This window comes from Rhinopithecus bieti, unplaced genomic scaffold (genome assembly GCF_001698545.2).
Source record: "Rhinopithecus bieti isolate Rb0 unplaced genomic scaffold, ASM169854v2 scaffold_47952, whole genome shotgun sequence".
NCBI classification, from domain to species: domain Eukaryota; kingdom Metazoa; phylum Chordata; class Mammalia; order Primates; family Cercopithecidae; genus Rhinopithecus; species Rhinopithecus bieti.
Window position 1 is genome coordinate 1,890,602 of NW_016820098.1, and position 15,751 is coordinate 1,906,352.

Sequence of the window (15,751 nt, forward strand, 5' to 3'; positions counted from 1 at the left end):
ACAAGGTTAACTATAAGAGGAAAATTGAAGAAAATAGCCTCAATAATTCACAGACTGGATAATGAGTTCCTGATTAATGCAGCTGGCTCTAATGCCATCAACACTTTTAAGACACATTCTTAATTGCTCTACATGTTTTAATGTTGTATCTCAGTTTAGAAAAGTACCAAATTACTTCCATAAATTGCCATTTTCCACAGATGTTACCTTTAACGTTATAAGCAACATGTACGTGACAGATGTTTTAACCCGCAGCTCTAGGAGAGGTTTCTAATATAAAGTTTAGTTGCAGAGCCCTGGAACCTTATCTTTGAAAAGTGACTTCATTTTAAATAGCCCTACTATTTAGATAAACAACCAAAGTGTTTCCTAAGCACTAATAGGCCGGAAAAAAAGAAAAAAGAAAAAAATACACCCACACACACACATACCAAAAAAAAAAAAAAAAAAAAGAAAAGAAAAAAAAAAAAAAACAGGGAAGGGATGAAAGCCTGACCAAACCTGAGAAATGAAAAATAGTGGCAGACCTTTGAAATCGAAATAAAGCACAAAACTTGAAGACTCACACTATCTTGCCTCATTCTGGACCTGCCTCCACATTTCCCACAACTTAATTATTGAAGACTGGAAGGTAAATGTGCAATTGCTTTTTTTTCCTAAATTATGTTCTTTCTAATTACAGTCTTAAACCTTGACCTAACAGTCTGTCTCATCTTTGGGGTTTCCGCGTTTAGCTCGGTACTCAGCTTTGCGTCTGGCTACAGGCACTCAATAAATCACATAGTCAAATAGGCTTATGTGGTGGCCACTCATTTGTTGTCGTTTGGATGTATTCATCCTGAGCTCACCCTTGACTAGGTTCCTTGAATTTGTGGTCATTGATCAGGGGACTTTAAATGCTGATCTGAGTCACTGCTTTCATTGGCAAAGGAATGAGGGCTGTGAATTAGGGGTTGTTCTCAGACCCAGTGACGTACTGAGAGAAGAGATCATGGCTCCACACTCTTCTAACAAACTCTTTTTTACTGACTGTAAATGCTCTACAGCTGAACTCTGCACAAAACCCTAAGCACTTTCAAAATCTCAAAATACTCTCTATATATTTAAAGCAAACAAAGATAAAGCTCTCCTGTGATCAAAAAAATCCACCTGAGTAAATGGAAAGAAACGCAATTCAAAACAAGTTACCATTTTTAATTTACCAAATTGGCAAAGACTAAAGAGAGGATTATAATATGTATTGTTAGAGACGGAATGTGGAATCCTAATCTCAGATACACCATTGGTGGGAGTCGTTAATTAGGAGAAAATATCTGGATGGCAATTTGGAAATATGAACCAAATGTCTTCAAAAAGTGCATACCTTTTGATTAGGAATTTCTATTCATTGGAATGTATTTCAAGGAAATAACTAAGAAGTGTGCAAAATTTAGCAATAAGGACAATCATTCAAGACCGGGCATGGTGGCTCCCGCCTGTAATCCAAGCACTTTGGGAGCCCAAGGCAGGGGGATCTCTTGAGACCAGGAGTTTGAGACCAGCCTGGTCAACATGGCAAAACCCCAATATTCCTGCTGAAAAATACAAAACTTAGCTGGGCATGGTGGTGCACATCTGTAATCCCAGCTATTCGAGAGACTAAGGCACAAAAATTGCTTGAACCCAGGGGCCAGAGGTTGCAGTGAGCTGAGACTGCACCATTGTACTCCAGCCTGACTGACAGAGTAAGACTCTGTCTCAAAAAAAAAAAAAGGATAATCATTCAAGTATTGACCTTAGTAGTAAAAAACAGGGAAAAATCTAAATATACAACAAAGAAGAAATGGTTACATTAATTTGGATATTTTACCCAATGTAAAACTATTGGGCCATTAAAATATTTATTGTCATGGAAAGCTATCTGTAATAAGTATCAGTTTAAAAAATAAGTTACTAAACAGTACATAAATCACTGTCTTATCTTTTCATACATAGTGTAATTGTATATACATGCACAGAAAAGGGAGCAAAAATACAGATTTCAAAATGTTAACAGTATTAACATCTCTGAGTGGTAGAAAATTGTTATTTTCTGATACTTTTACATTTAAGTATAAATTAACTACCTCTTATAGAATCTTTTAAATAACACTAAAAGAGGCTAAAATGAAAGAAAAAATTTAATGAGTAAAATCCATAAAGATTAATCTCAAGCTTTCCATATGTGAAAGGAACAAAAGTACTCACACATGCATAAGACCAACATATTTGCCATTTAAAATTTTAAACCTCTGAACATTTTTTAAACGTGAAATTAAACTAACAAGTTGAAATGATAGCCAGGATTTTAACAAGACGGTTAATAGTTTTAGGTGCAAAAGAGCTCTCACAAGTCAATGATAAAAATATGAGTATCTCAATTTATTTTTTAATAAATGAAAAATAAGAACAGGCCTCTGTTAACCCATAGGGTGCAACTGTACAGATGTTGGAAGGTACAACTTTGGGTAGACACCAGAGGGAAGCACAGCTGGATCTCAGCCCCAAAGTCCCCCTCAGCCAAGTTCCCTCTCCTCCAGAACATAACACAATCATAGGTAGTAGCCAGGGTAAAAGCAAGAGCTTCACTAAAAAAGAAATACAAATTACAAAATAAAAATCTGAGAAAATGTTTAATCCCTTTAACTATCAAATTGCAATTTTTTTTTTTTTTTTTTTGCCTTGCAAATAAACAAAGTACAATTGTCATTTACTTGTGAGACAATGAGAAAAAGACACCCTTAAACACTGTTGGGAGAACACAAATTGTTAGAATCTTTCTAGGTGTCATTTTCAAATTATGTATCAATGACATAAAAATATTTATGTCTTTTGTTCTTGTACTTCCAGAAGTCTATTCTACAGTAATAACCAGAGACAAAAACCTTTACATATAAACATGATTTATTATACTGAACATAAATATTAAAAATAGAAGATGATAGAGTTCACCTTTAAATGCCATGTAGGAGAATACTTAAGGGACTGGTAAAGTACCAATAGTATAGTATTAAGTGGAAAATGCAGAATGGCATGAATGATGTAAAAAACAGAATCATAATTTGCACACTCTTTGTAAAACCACGTTGATATACTATGCATGCACATATTAGAAACTGTAAGAAAAGACAAAGTATTAACAGGGTGCTGGAATTATGAGTGACTTTTCTTCTACACACTTTTTTCTATTTTCCAATTGTTCATCATGAGCACATATCATTTTCATAATCAGAAAAAGAAACGTCCCAGGAAATGCTTCTTTAAAAAGTAAACACATATGATGCAAAACTGTATCATAAAATAGTTGCAATAAAAGTCAGCCTGGGCAATAGCATTGAAAGCTAGGAGGCAGGTCATTCTGAAATGCTTCACAACAGCAATTTATGAAATAATTCATTAAATATACAGTACAATAAAAATCTCTCTATCAAAAATATTTGCTACAATGACAACAGCAAAATCTAGTTAGCCCTGAAAGCTCTAAATAGCATGTTTAATTTTGTTCATCTTTCCAAACATGCATGGGTGTGCTGCAGTGGAAAAGCTTGGAGCTTGTAATTCAATGTGTCCTGGGATTTGACCACATCGGTATTTTATTGCTTAGGAAGGATTAGGAAGGCTAAAAAGCATAACAAGACTACTGCTGCCCCAGTTCAACTTCAAGATGCTAAAAGTGATAAATGACTTGTGTCCCAAATTTTGTGAACAAAATCAAAATGCAAATTTGTGTTGTGTGGCTGAATATGATACAAAACATACCTTATAGAATGTTTGCTAAAACTACAGATAAACACAAGATAAAAGGAGATTGTAGTCCTTCCCTCAAGTCTCCCACAAGCCCCTTAAGGATAGGTGCCTTTATTTAGACTTTTTTTTTTTTTTTTTTTTTTTTTTTTTTTTTTTGAGACAGTTTCACTCTTGTTGCCCAGGCTGGAGTGCAGCAGCATGATCTCGGCTCACTGAATGTCGGCCTCCCAGGTTCAAACGACTCTCCTGACTCAGTCTCCCAAATAGCTTGGATCACAGGCATGAGCCACCACGCCCGGCTAATTTTGTATTTTTAATAGAGACAGGGTTTCTCATGTTGGTCAGGCTGGTCTCCAACTCCCAACCTCAGGTGATCCTCCCGCCTCGGCCTCCCAAAGTGCTGGGATTACAGGCATGAGCCACCACACCCGACCCATTTAGACTTTTAACATCCAAAGAAGATCATGATTTTTTGAAAATATTATAGTATTTGAGGTTTGAAGAATTTCTATACAATATGAAGAAAAGGATGGGGAGGGTAGGACCAGTTGGGAGTGGGAGAGAGGGGCAATTGCAAATTCACTTTTGAGCACACAACCAAAATGTATACCTACTAGCTCCTGTTTCACCACCTCTGTATTGATTCTGCAGCCGAAGATCGCTTTGGTTTTGCTCACATTCTACAAAAGTTCATTTCCACCTTTTTTGTTGTCGTATTTTTAGCCTCCTCTTTTTTGTTGTTGTTTTTTTCCTAATGCAATGTTGGCAACTTCAGTGACTCTGGGAGGCCAGTTTCCCCAGCAAGTTCCCATCAGGTACTTTTTGTTCCCTGCTGTGGATGCTTCTTGGATTGGTTGATAAGCAAATAAGTTCATGTTGGCGACAACACTTCCACTCAAGACGCCTGCAGTAAATCCTATGATGCAATCTCCTGCAGTTTAACTAACAGACCCAAGCTGGTCTGGCATGATCTATGCACCAGCTTGCAGAAGCAGTCAGATGAGTCACTGTGTGGCCCTCCAGGGAGAAGCAAGTCTATACTCTAAAAAATAAATAAATGTTTATTCTAGAAAATAAAATAAAATAAAAAACCCTTGACCTTGCCTAGAATTACCTTTTGTTTTTAAAGGAAGTCATATTCCAGGCTCTCCCTGTCCCTCCAAAAGAGCTCAAAACTGGGCCCAACACCAAGTCTCTCCCATGAACATTCAGGCGGGGTCTGAGGCAATGTGGCTGGCAGGTTTGTCTCGGGAGAGTTTGCTTCAAGTGAAACTACGTAGGCACATGCAGCCCACTGAGTGGAACAAACTGAGTTTCTTTCATTCTTAGTCATTCCTCAGCCTCAAATTATACACATGTTGGAAACTCCTACACCTACTTGTGCTATTTTGAAAAATAATTGGATTTAATAATTGAAAACCCGTATGCAAATCTAAAAGGACAAGGTTGTGGAGACACAGATAAGGAATCTACAGGTCACTGAGGAATAGCGCAGAACCGACAGGCAGCATGCCAGCGTGAAGGGCAGTGTGGCATTCCTGGGACAGAGAGGAGAGGCCAGGGACTTCTGCAGGGGATCGGGTCAATTCTACCTGCAACAAGCAAGTAGCAAGCAGGCTTTTCCGTTTTATTTAGAGACGTGGGTATCATTTTTAAGTGTCTCCACTTGATAACTATTTTTATACATAACCTTTAACTTTTTTAAATAAATACATCATAAATGCATAAATAAAATTTATCCTTAATTTCAAAAGCAGTGCAAGCTCACATCAGCACAGAATGAAAACACAGAAACAATAACAGACAAAAAAGTACCTTTATTTTATCCTTAAGAGAGCAAACCACTGTTAACTTTTGTGTTTTTTCTGAATTCTTTATTCTTCATCTTTTATGCCTATAAACATTCTGATATAATAGATCATGAACATTTATCTTATCATTAAGGATTTTTTCATTAATGTGATTTATAATGCTTGCATATTGTCCCAGCATCTCACTAAACCATTTACTAAACCAACTCTTTATAGCCAGGCTTTTAGGGTTATTCTGGTTTTTTTGGCTTTTAAAAATCATGTTGCACTTTATGTCTTTGGTTATGTCTTTAAGACAAATTCCTGAAACTGGAATTTAGTTGTCAATGGGTAGACCCATTTCAACTGGTTTTGCAAAACTGCCTTCCAGAAAGTTTGTGATAATATATAATTCTCCAAAAATATTTTTTACCTGAACCCAGTTTTGTTCATTTTAGTCACTTTGACAGGGAAACTTAGAATATCTCTGTTAGATAATCTGTATTTTTCTTATCACTAATACAGCTTACAGCTAATATTATTTTCTGTCTTTATTAGCCACTTATACAGCTTTTACTAATTGTCTACTTATGCTCTTTGACCACTTTTCTATTGAGGTAGTTGTCCTTTTTTAAATTATTTTCCAAAATATGTAAGATATACATATTCTTAAAAGTATACCCCAGGACTCCAGAGCAACTTAAAACTCCTACTCTGCAGAGGAAACATAAATGTCCTGAGACCTAATCAAAATTCCCTCCAACATGAGAGCCTTTCAGGGGCAACTGACTTCAGAGACTTTTAAATTCTGTAACACAGTAGGATACCAGAGGAGATTTTATTCCTGTCCTAAATGAATGATCATTGTGCGCCCTGAAGTGAAATAATACGTTACCTTATCCTTGAAGTGAAACTGCAGCTGCTATTCTTATCCTTATATTATTTGAAACCTCTTCTGAACATTTACTAAATTACTTGCTTGGCAACATTTTTTGACAGTGGATGTCTGTAAATTACATTTTATTGAAAGGAGTAATAAGGAAAGGGAGAAGGGGGAGAAAGAAAAAAAGGAAGGGGAAGGAGAAGAGGAGGAGAAGGAGAAGAAAGAGGATGAGGAAAAGGAGAAGGAGGAAGAGGAGAAAGAATAGGAGAAGGAAGAGGAGAAGGAGGAGGAAGAGGTCATCCCTTTCACCTATTTAAGGTTTTCAGCTTACTAAATTTTAGTCAATGTTCCATTCATTCTGATATTGCCTCACTCTCGCTTCATGAGCCTGTGAGAATGAACCACTTCCTGGGCTGTCTCTGGGAAGAAGTTCTCAGTGTCCCTGCCCGCCCATTTTGTCTGATTTTCTTGTACCACTTTTCTACCAGCCCAGTAAGGCTGTACAGGAGTCCTCTAGTTAAACCATTGATTTCACCGCCTCGCTGCCCTTCTGAATTCCATGTGATCCTCTGAATTCCTCCTGCCTTCCAAAAGTCTGTTTGTCATCTGAATCAGACCACCACTGATTTTGGTAAAGGAGGTGAGGGGGCTTGGGAGCAGAAGCAGGTCCCACTGTGCCTGTAACCTCCTGTCTTGCTAATGTTCATGGCCCCCGCTGTGAGCCACCACCAGCCCAGACCCCTCTGGAGGGAGAAAATGAGACACAGAATATTGGAGCAGATAATTATTCTCAGAGATCATTTAGTTCAACTCCATTTTACAGATGAAAAATAATGAAAGAAAAATCCTCTGATCTTATGTTAATTATCTTATTGGCAATGCAGGAAAGAGGCAAAATCTACCTGTGTTCCTTGTTTCTTTGAAAAGTTAGATCCAAGAAGTACAGAAGGCAGTTATTTTATGGGGCTCACTGAACTGAGAACCAGAAACAATGATTTGGGGTGAGTGTGGGAAGAAAAGTCCATTTTAACTCCCAGTAATGATATCAGAATTTTAACCAGGTATTTCACAGACTCATGTTCATGGTTTAAGAAGTAAACATGCAGTGCTTATCCTGCTCCCAATCTTCCAAAAAAAAAAAGCATGTTTTTTCAAACTAATCAAAACTCCAATTTTTCAATTTTTACTTAGAATCCCAAAATGAAATACAGAAGAAAAAATGTAAGATGCTTTTCTCCTCAAACCAGGCTTTTAGATCAAAATCCTATACCTGCTCCCTCACATGCCCTAAGATGCATTTGGATGATCCCTAAGGCTCTTCTAGCTCTAGGATTCTAGATTGCAAATTAAAACCAAAACCAATTATCTAGGAGACCAAACAGCCACATGCTGTCGCACCCTAGGCCCCAGCAGCAGCCCCTGCCAGCCACTCACACACCACTGAGAAAACACTGGCAACTTAACAGTAGTTAAGCAGTTTCTTCCCGCTCTCTCTCGTCCTTTCCTTTCTCCATGCCTCTCTCCTTCACTTCAACCTTTCCTTGTCTCCTAAAACCCTGACCTAAATTCATGGGCCTTAAAAAAGAAGCGACTCTGGCTCTCAGGGTTAGTTATATTTGTATATTCAGAGTTCAGATGAAAGGCTGGCGCCAAAATAAAGAGAAGCCACAAGCAATTCTTGCTTTCCGTTTCTGTTCCGGAGGGTATCTGCATTCACACTTGTAAAGGAAGCATTTCCTTGGGAGTGAAAGTGAAGTGTTCCCCACAAAGTTCATTGCCATGTTCATTACAAAGTAAAATAAGGCACTTCATCTACCACAGGCATTGATTGCTTTCCACTGAATGCCCATTCAAATGCATGAACAACCTTCAGAACCCTGACTTATTTTCAAAATATACAGTGAAATCCCGTGAAATGCACCAGCTTTTCTAGCACTTCCTATAAGAATTCTTAAAATGTGTTATTTGATTAGTATTGTATGTGGCAAATCAAAAGGTGCTCTTTTTACAAATAGTATTACTACTGCTCACCAAAACTCATGAAGCTGAATCATTTCTCTTTTCCCAGTATAACCAGGGATGGGAGGCAGAGATCCCCAAAGGAATGCTTTCTTACTTCTATCCCACTTAACCCATTATAATCCAGTACTTTTTTTTTTTTTTTTTTTTTTTTTACCACTTACCATTAAGAAACTTACGGCATAAAACACACTTTCAGTCGGGCACGGTGGCTCACTCCTGTAATCCTAACACTTTGGGAGGCCAAGACGAATGGATCACCTGAGGTCAGGAGTTCGAGACAAGACTGGCCAAAATGGCAAAACTCTGTCTCTACTGAAAAAACAAAAAGCGTAGCCAGGCATAGTGGCACACGCCTATAGTCCCAGTTACTCAGGAGGCTGAGGTAGGAGAATTGCTTGAACCCAGGAGGTGGAGGTTGCAGTAAGCCAAGATCATGCCATTGTACTCCAGCCTGGGCGACAAGAGCAAAACTCTATCTCAAAAAAAAAAAAAAAAAAAATACACTTTCGTTATTACCTATTATAATCCAGTACCTTTTACCATTTACCATTATAAGAAACTTACAACATAAAATGTACTCTCCTGGTAATGGAAAAATAAACAAAACTGATCTGAAGAGCCTGGATTCATCCAAAGGAAGAAAATATGCAGGCAGATAGATGGTAGGATGAATCCGAAATTTGGAGGCCTAAATTTGAAGACCAGTGAAGCTGTCTGAGGGACTCCCAGGTACATGTTGTTACTAAGCAACCCACCAGTCCTCCTGGGCCAAAGCAAAAATTCCTATCCAGCCTGTTGCTGCTCATTAAGGAATTTTCCATGGAGAAGTCTGCCAAACCAATCACTGCCCTCTTTCAGGTTAAGCCTAGTTTTTGTTCTTTGTTTGTTTGTTTTTGTTTTTTGTTTGTTTGGTTGGTTGGTGTTTTTTTTTTTTTGAGACAGAGTCTCGCTCTGTTGCCCAGGCTGGAGTGCAGTGGCGTGATCTTGGTTCACCTCCACCTCCTAGGTTCAAGCGATTCTCCTGCCTCAGCCTCCCAAGTAGCTGGGACTACAGGCGCGTGCCACCATGCCTGGATAATTTTCATGTTATTACTAAAGACGGGGTTTCACCATATTGGCCAGGCTGGTATCACACTCCTGACCTCGTGATCTGCCTGTCTCGGCCTCCCAAACTGCTGGGATTACAGGCTTGAGCCACCTCACCTGGCCAGGCCTAGTTTTTATAATTGAACAAGAGTCATTGAAAACCTCTTGAAAAGGAAAAGAGTATCAGTACCCTAGTGAATGCCAGGGATTATGAGTGAGAACTCTAATTAACTTAGGGTAAGGCTTTTCTTATACTAAAAATAACTTCAAATTTTTCCAAGGTTAAACCTAGTTGACATGATCTTACCTCTTGGCCCAGGTAACAAGGATGGGCTGCTGATGCTGTAAATACTGAAAGAATGCAGCAAAGTTCACTAACTATAGTAGCACCTAAAATCAGACTCACATTTATCTCTATGTGCAGAAGCTGTGCAGCTGTCAGTTCTCACCAAGTAATACGGGAGGAAAAAAGAAACAGGAAAGTGACATTAGGGAGACAAACCAAAGAAGGAAAGAAGGGAAGGAGGAGGGAACAAGAAGAAAATGTTGATTTAAATGAGGGAGGAAGTAAGGAAGGGGAAAAATACTATGTAACCATTGTTAATTTTTTAACCAGAAATGTATGGCTATAGTCAGACCAAAGTCATAAAGAGGAACTGAGGCAGTTGCCTGAATTATCTAAGACTTTTTAAAAAGTAAATTTAACAACCTAACATCCAAAAAGTCTTATTTGGATTTGCTATACATTTCAAACAAACACTTCTTGAGGTGATTGGGTACTGTTAATGTTGTTTAAATGCTTCTATGTATGTTTGATTTATCCAACTACTTTTCTAAATTCTCCTTTTACTTTCCTGAGCCTAGCAGAAATTGCTAGACATAGCTTTTCATTGATCGCTCTAATACTTACTCCTGGTCTCCCTTAAGTCAGGTGGCACTGGGACCATTTGAATGGCCTGGACTCTGCAGTCAGTTTAAAACAGACCCTCACTGTAGGCCAACAGAAGATCTAGTACCATCTTATCAGTGTAATACTTTAAGCTACCATGAGCCTTAGAAATGAAACTGCAATCATCATCCTATCAAATCATTTCACCAGGGACCAACATCAAACTAGAGCTCTTTACCTTTGACTTTGTGCTACAAAATAGAATCTGAATTCAGTGAAACAACAGTCCTCAAAAAAGTGAATACCAAGCATGGTGGCTCATGCCTGTAATCCCAGCACTTTGGGAGGCTAAGGTGGGTGGATCACTTGAGGTCAGGAGTTTGAGACCAGCCTGGACAACATGATGAAACCCCATCTCTACTAAAAATACAAAAAATTAGCCAAGCGTGGTGGCACACACCTATAATCCCAGCTTCTGGGGAGGCTGAGGAAGGAGAATCTCTTGAACCTAGGAGGTGGAGGTTGCAGTGAGCCAAGATTGTGCCACTGCACTCCAGCCTGGGCAACACAGCAAGACTCTGTCTCAAATATATATATATATATATATTGAACATCAGCTCACACATGAGTGGGATTCAGCCAGAAACCTGAGCTAGACCTTTGGCAAGCCTAGCGGAGGCCCATGTGGGTGATATCACTTCAAATCAGTTCTTTTGCAGCTCTGGAAACATACTCCCCTTCAAAAAAGACCCCTTTCTTCCAGAAGCAGCAGTTCAACAAAACAATGAAAGTAAACATCTAGAGCAGGCCTAAGAAGTCTTATATCCACGTTAAAATCATATCTGAAGCTGCTCGTCCAAGGTAGCATAAAGTAAACTAAAAGTCCACAGGTTTCTTTCATTTACACACAGGATATGCACCTGAAAAGTTGCATGTAAATTGCATCTATTATGTAAACTAGCATTAAGTTTCACTTGAAGCAGTGTTGTCCTATTTAAGGCAATTATAATGCCTGGAACATTGTTTAGATGCAGATTCCCTGTGCTTTCTCCTAGAGAATCTAATTCAACACTGCTGGGTTGGGACCCAGGGTGCCTCAGATGGTATATGATATGTTTTAAACTCAGGTGAGTTTTAGATGCAATGATTTTAGAAATTCCTGTGGAGATTCCTATTTTTAAGCATGTGCATCATCCTCAACTTGTTTTTCAGTTAGGTTAACTTTGCCTGTATGTCAGTTTACTTCATTGAAGATGGGAAACTCACTAAAGCACATGCTATGCAGTGTTCCTCCAGACACAGTGGACAAGTTCATGTTTTCTGATGGATAGTTTATAGAAACTGAACAAGAGCAAGAGGAAGGCAGCAAGGGCAAATTTTACCTTGCACAAGCCTAATGTTAAGGAGTGGAGATGGTAGCTGAAGGTAGGTTACGCTACCAGTTTTAGGGAGGTGGGCGTGTCTGAGCAAACACTATCTGTACTTTGTCTCCTTTAGTTTGAATCCCCAGGGATCCTCCAGAGTGTGTGCATTTATTCATCTCTGAATTAAGGAGTGTACAAGATTTAATCCGTTGTAGGGAACAGAACTGTGGACCCCTCACCATTAAACTGGTGATACTCAGGGAAAGAAACAAGACTGATGAGTGTTAGCTGGTTCATCATTTACTCATTGGGTATTACTATCTCTTGATTACCAAGACCACTTACAAGAACAATTTTGACCATTTTGAGTATGCAACTGTCCAGATTAATACATAGAGAACTGATCATGTTAATTTATTTGATAGTGCCATTATCTCTGACTCTGATTCACCCACACAGAGCTCCTTTCTGGTCCTAGACCATGCTAACCACACTGTCACCCCAGGGCCCTTGCAATTGCTCTTCCACCTGCCTGTAACACTCTTACCCCAGGTATCTCAGGGCTTGATGCCTCACTTCACTCAGGCCTCCACTCAAAGCTCACCTCATTGGAGAAGCTGTCCATGATCACCCTATACAAAAGACCTCCCCCATTATTCTCAGTCCTTCCAGCCAGTTTTGCTTTCCTTCATAGCACTTATCATCTAATTAATGTTTACTTTTTTGTTGATTTACTGTCAACAAGTCTGCCCCTTCCAGCCCCGCCGCGCCCCTCCCCACCCCCGGCCACCGCCCAGCTCCCCCCCACCACACACACACACAAAGTACCATGCAGGCAGGGACTAGGTTCTATTCACCAGTGAATCTCAATGCCAAGTATATAGTGGCATTCAAGGCATACTCATTCAAACAGTGAAAGGGTATATGTATTGGTTTGAAAAAGATATGATAAATTCTTGACGTTTCTGACCTTAAAAGATATTTTGCATAGCCAAATGTAAACAAGCATATGCATTTATAAAACTAAAGACTAGAGAGTTTAATTAAAATGTAGAGTCATCCCATTACTTGAAAGGTTATCCACATGAGATACCCATAACTTCAGCCATTTTCTGAATAATAGCAGGACTCCTTAACAAAAAACACACAAAATGACTAAACTTATCATAGGCAAAAATGCGATGAGTAGGGAGAGGCAGTATTTATCATGACCTGTATTGTTTTTGTTTTTGTTTTTTGAGATGGAGTCTTGCACTGTCACCCAGAATGGAGTGCAGTGGCGCAATCTCAGCTCACTGCAACTTCTGCCTCCCAGGTTCAAGGGATTCTCCTGCCTCAGCTTCCCAAGTAGCTGAGATTACAGGCGCCCACCACTATACCGGGTTAATTTTTTGTATTTTTAGTAGAGACAGGGTTTCACTATGTTGATCAGGCTGGTCTTGAACTCCTGACCTCGTGATCCACCCACCTCGGCCTGCCAAAGTGCTGGGACTACAGGCGTGAGCCACAGCGCCCAGCCCCTGTACTGTATTTTTTAAAACGTTTTTGTAACTATTGTATTTTTTGTAACTATTAGGCATTGTGTTTATTAAAAGTATGTCTGTCCAGGTGTTGCTTTCCACTACAGTTTAAGCCCCCTGAGAACAAGGCTCATCTTATCCTTCTTCACATGCCTCTATTATGCCTATGTGAATGTGTTACGAATAGTAGGTAACCAGAAAATACACTTACCTAATGAAAAACACCTGTGAGTATCAAATCACATAGTACCTATATGTTCTCTGAATATATTTTATACATTTTGGCAGTAAAATAATAAGAGTTTCTTAATTTAGCATTGTTTCGCTTGTACACATGCTTGCTGACAAAGATCTTAAATCTTCATAAAATTTAGATGGAGTAGAGAATCTTAAAATATGTACAAAGACAAAATGTCCTAAAAATACTTTGTTTTAATTGGCGATAGCATCAACACTGCAGAACATCAAAAGCAGAACGTTTCAATCTGAAACGTCCACACCATAAAAAAGACCATGCTACTTCAGTCTAGACTTGTTAACCAGAAATATCATCCTGTGCAATCCCAAAGATTGCCTAAATCTCAATGGGATTATGAAAGAATATCCAGTGTGTGTTCGTTCATGTTATTTCCAGAAACTACAGACAGGCCTGGTAAGGAGAATTTTCAACGAGGCTCACGAAGCCTCTCACTTGCTCAGAAAGGAAGCCCCATGGTGTGCCCAGGGGCCCGTTTCCTTACAGTCCCCACCGCATCTCACACACATAGTTGCATAAGCTTCAGACCCACCCCTGCCAGGGCTCCCTTAGAATATTAATATTAAGAAAACTGGGCTAGAATTCGCAGAAATGATCCAGAAGTCACGTATTGACTTAAAGCATTTTCAACAGCCCCATGAGAGAGAAACAAACCAGGTCGAATTTGTCTCTTTGCACCATTGTAACCATTACTTTTCCCAGGATACAAAATTTCGTGTTGGAAACCACGACTAGATAAAAGCAACGTTCATTAAATGTAAGCAGACGTAATCCCAGATACTTATCACCCATAAAAACTAGGTGATGTGTGTGGTGAAACCAGATTGCGGGCGCTCAGTACTTATTTCTGGTGGTAAACACATTGTTCTTACTGCTGCTAAGTATAACTGGTGAAAATAAAGACCGGCCCGTTTTCATTCAGAATTCGAGTCCTGTTGTATCACAAAACTAAGCAAACTAAACGTTAATTGCGCAATTAATTAAACTAGATTTGCAATCATCTTTGACGCACGCAAGGATCAAAACAAACCCCAAAAACTTGCTGTCGCCTCGGGATTTGGCTACTGAAAATTTCAAACTCGAGTCGTGTTTCCTTAAAGACTAGAAAGATTTGGGGAAGAGCTGGGGGTATTCTCAGACGACCACACACTCTCCTCTTCCTACCTTGCCTCAGACCCTCTCCCGTGTTGGTAACGCTAGTTCTTCCCCTCCGGTACGCTGTACTCGGTTAATTCCTCATCGGTGGCTAACGGGGTACAACTATCTGGCAGTTTTTTGCCTTTTAAGTATGACAGCGCATTTCCTTAGGTTCGCCTAACCTACCAAGCGGCTTTATGTTGAAGCTAGTCCTTCCCCTCCACCCCTGAACAGGTCCGCTGGGCCTTCCCACTCCTCCCTCGTGGTCCCTCAACCTGGGACGGGTCCCCACCACTTCTCCATGACAGGCCTAGCGGCCCGCGGCCTTGGGGCACCGGCCCTCTCCGGCGACACGCCTTCAGGAAGGTCCCCTCGGGGTGGCCGCAACGCCACGGCAAAGTTACCGGGGAAAGCAAAAGGGCGGCCCCGCGCACTTCCAATAGGACGCAGCCAGTTCCCAGGCCCGGACGCGCCCGAGAGGGGGAAGGGAGTGTCCCCGCCGAATCCCGAGAAAGGCCGCGGGACCCACCTCCGGCTCCCTCCCGCGCCCGCCCTGGCCCCACCTCCCCCGGTTCGCACAAAGCCTTCCGAGGGCGGGGGCCGGCCCGCGGGGAGGCCGTCAGGACGCGGCCGGACCGGGCCCGGTGACCCGCGGGCGACTCCGGCCGCGCAGGAGCGTCTGGAGTGCCTGTCCGGGACGGGAAGGACGCGAGCCCAGCGTTCCCGCCTCCCCGAGCCCCTGGCCTTGACGGCGAGAGCACCCCGAGAAGGCTCGGCGCGCCCCACGCAGTCCCGCCTGCGGCGTCCGAGTTGGCGGCCAACTGCGTGGAGGGCCGCGAGCTCCAGGGGCGTGCAGACGCCGTCGGGGCGCGGGTGAATCGCTCAGCAGCAGGCGCCCCTTGGCGCCCCGCCGAGGCCCTAACTCGAGGCCTCACATGAGTTCCCCCAGTTTGCGAACCGTCCTTTCCCCCGGGCACCTGAGGAAGGTGGCCAAACAATGAGGGGCGGACCCGGGGGAGGGAGGCGGGGGAGGGGAGGA

General features: G+C 41.0%; 1 protein-coding gene across 2 annotated transcripts in view; it reads right to left on the reverse strand.

The window, feature by feature from the left end:
• GRHL2 (grainyhead like transcription factor 2) overlaps positions 1-15,751 on the reverse strand; it is a 189,139-nt gene that overhangs the window by 171,085 nt on the left and 2,303 nt on the right. The gene's annotated exons all lie outside the window — the stretch shown is intronic.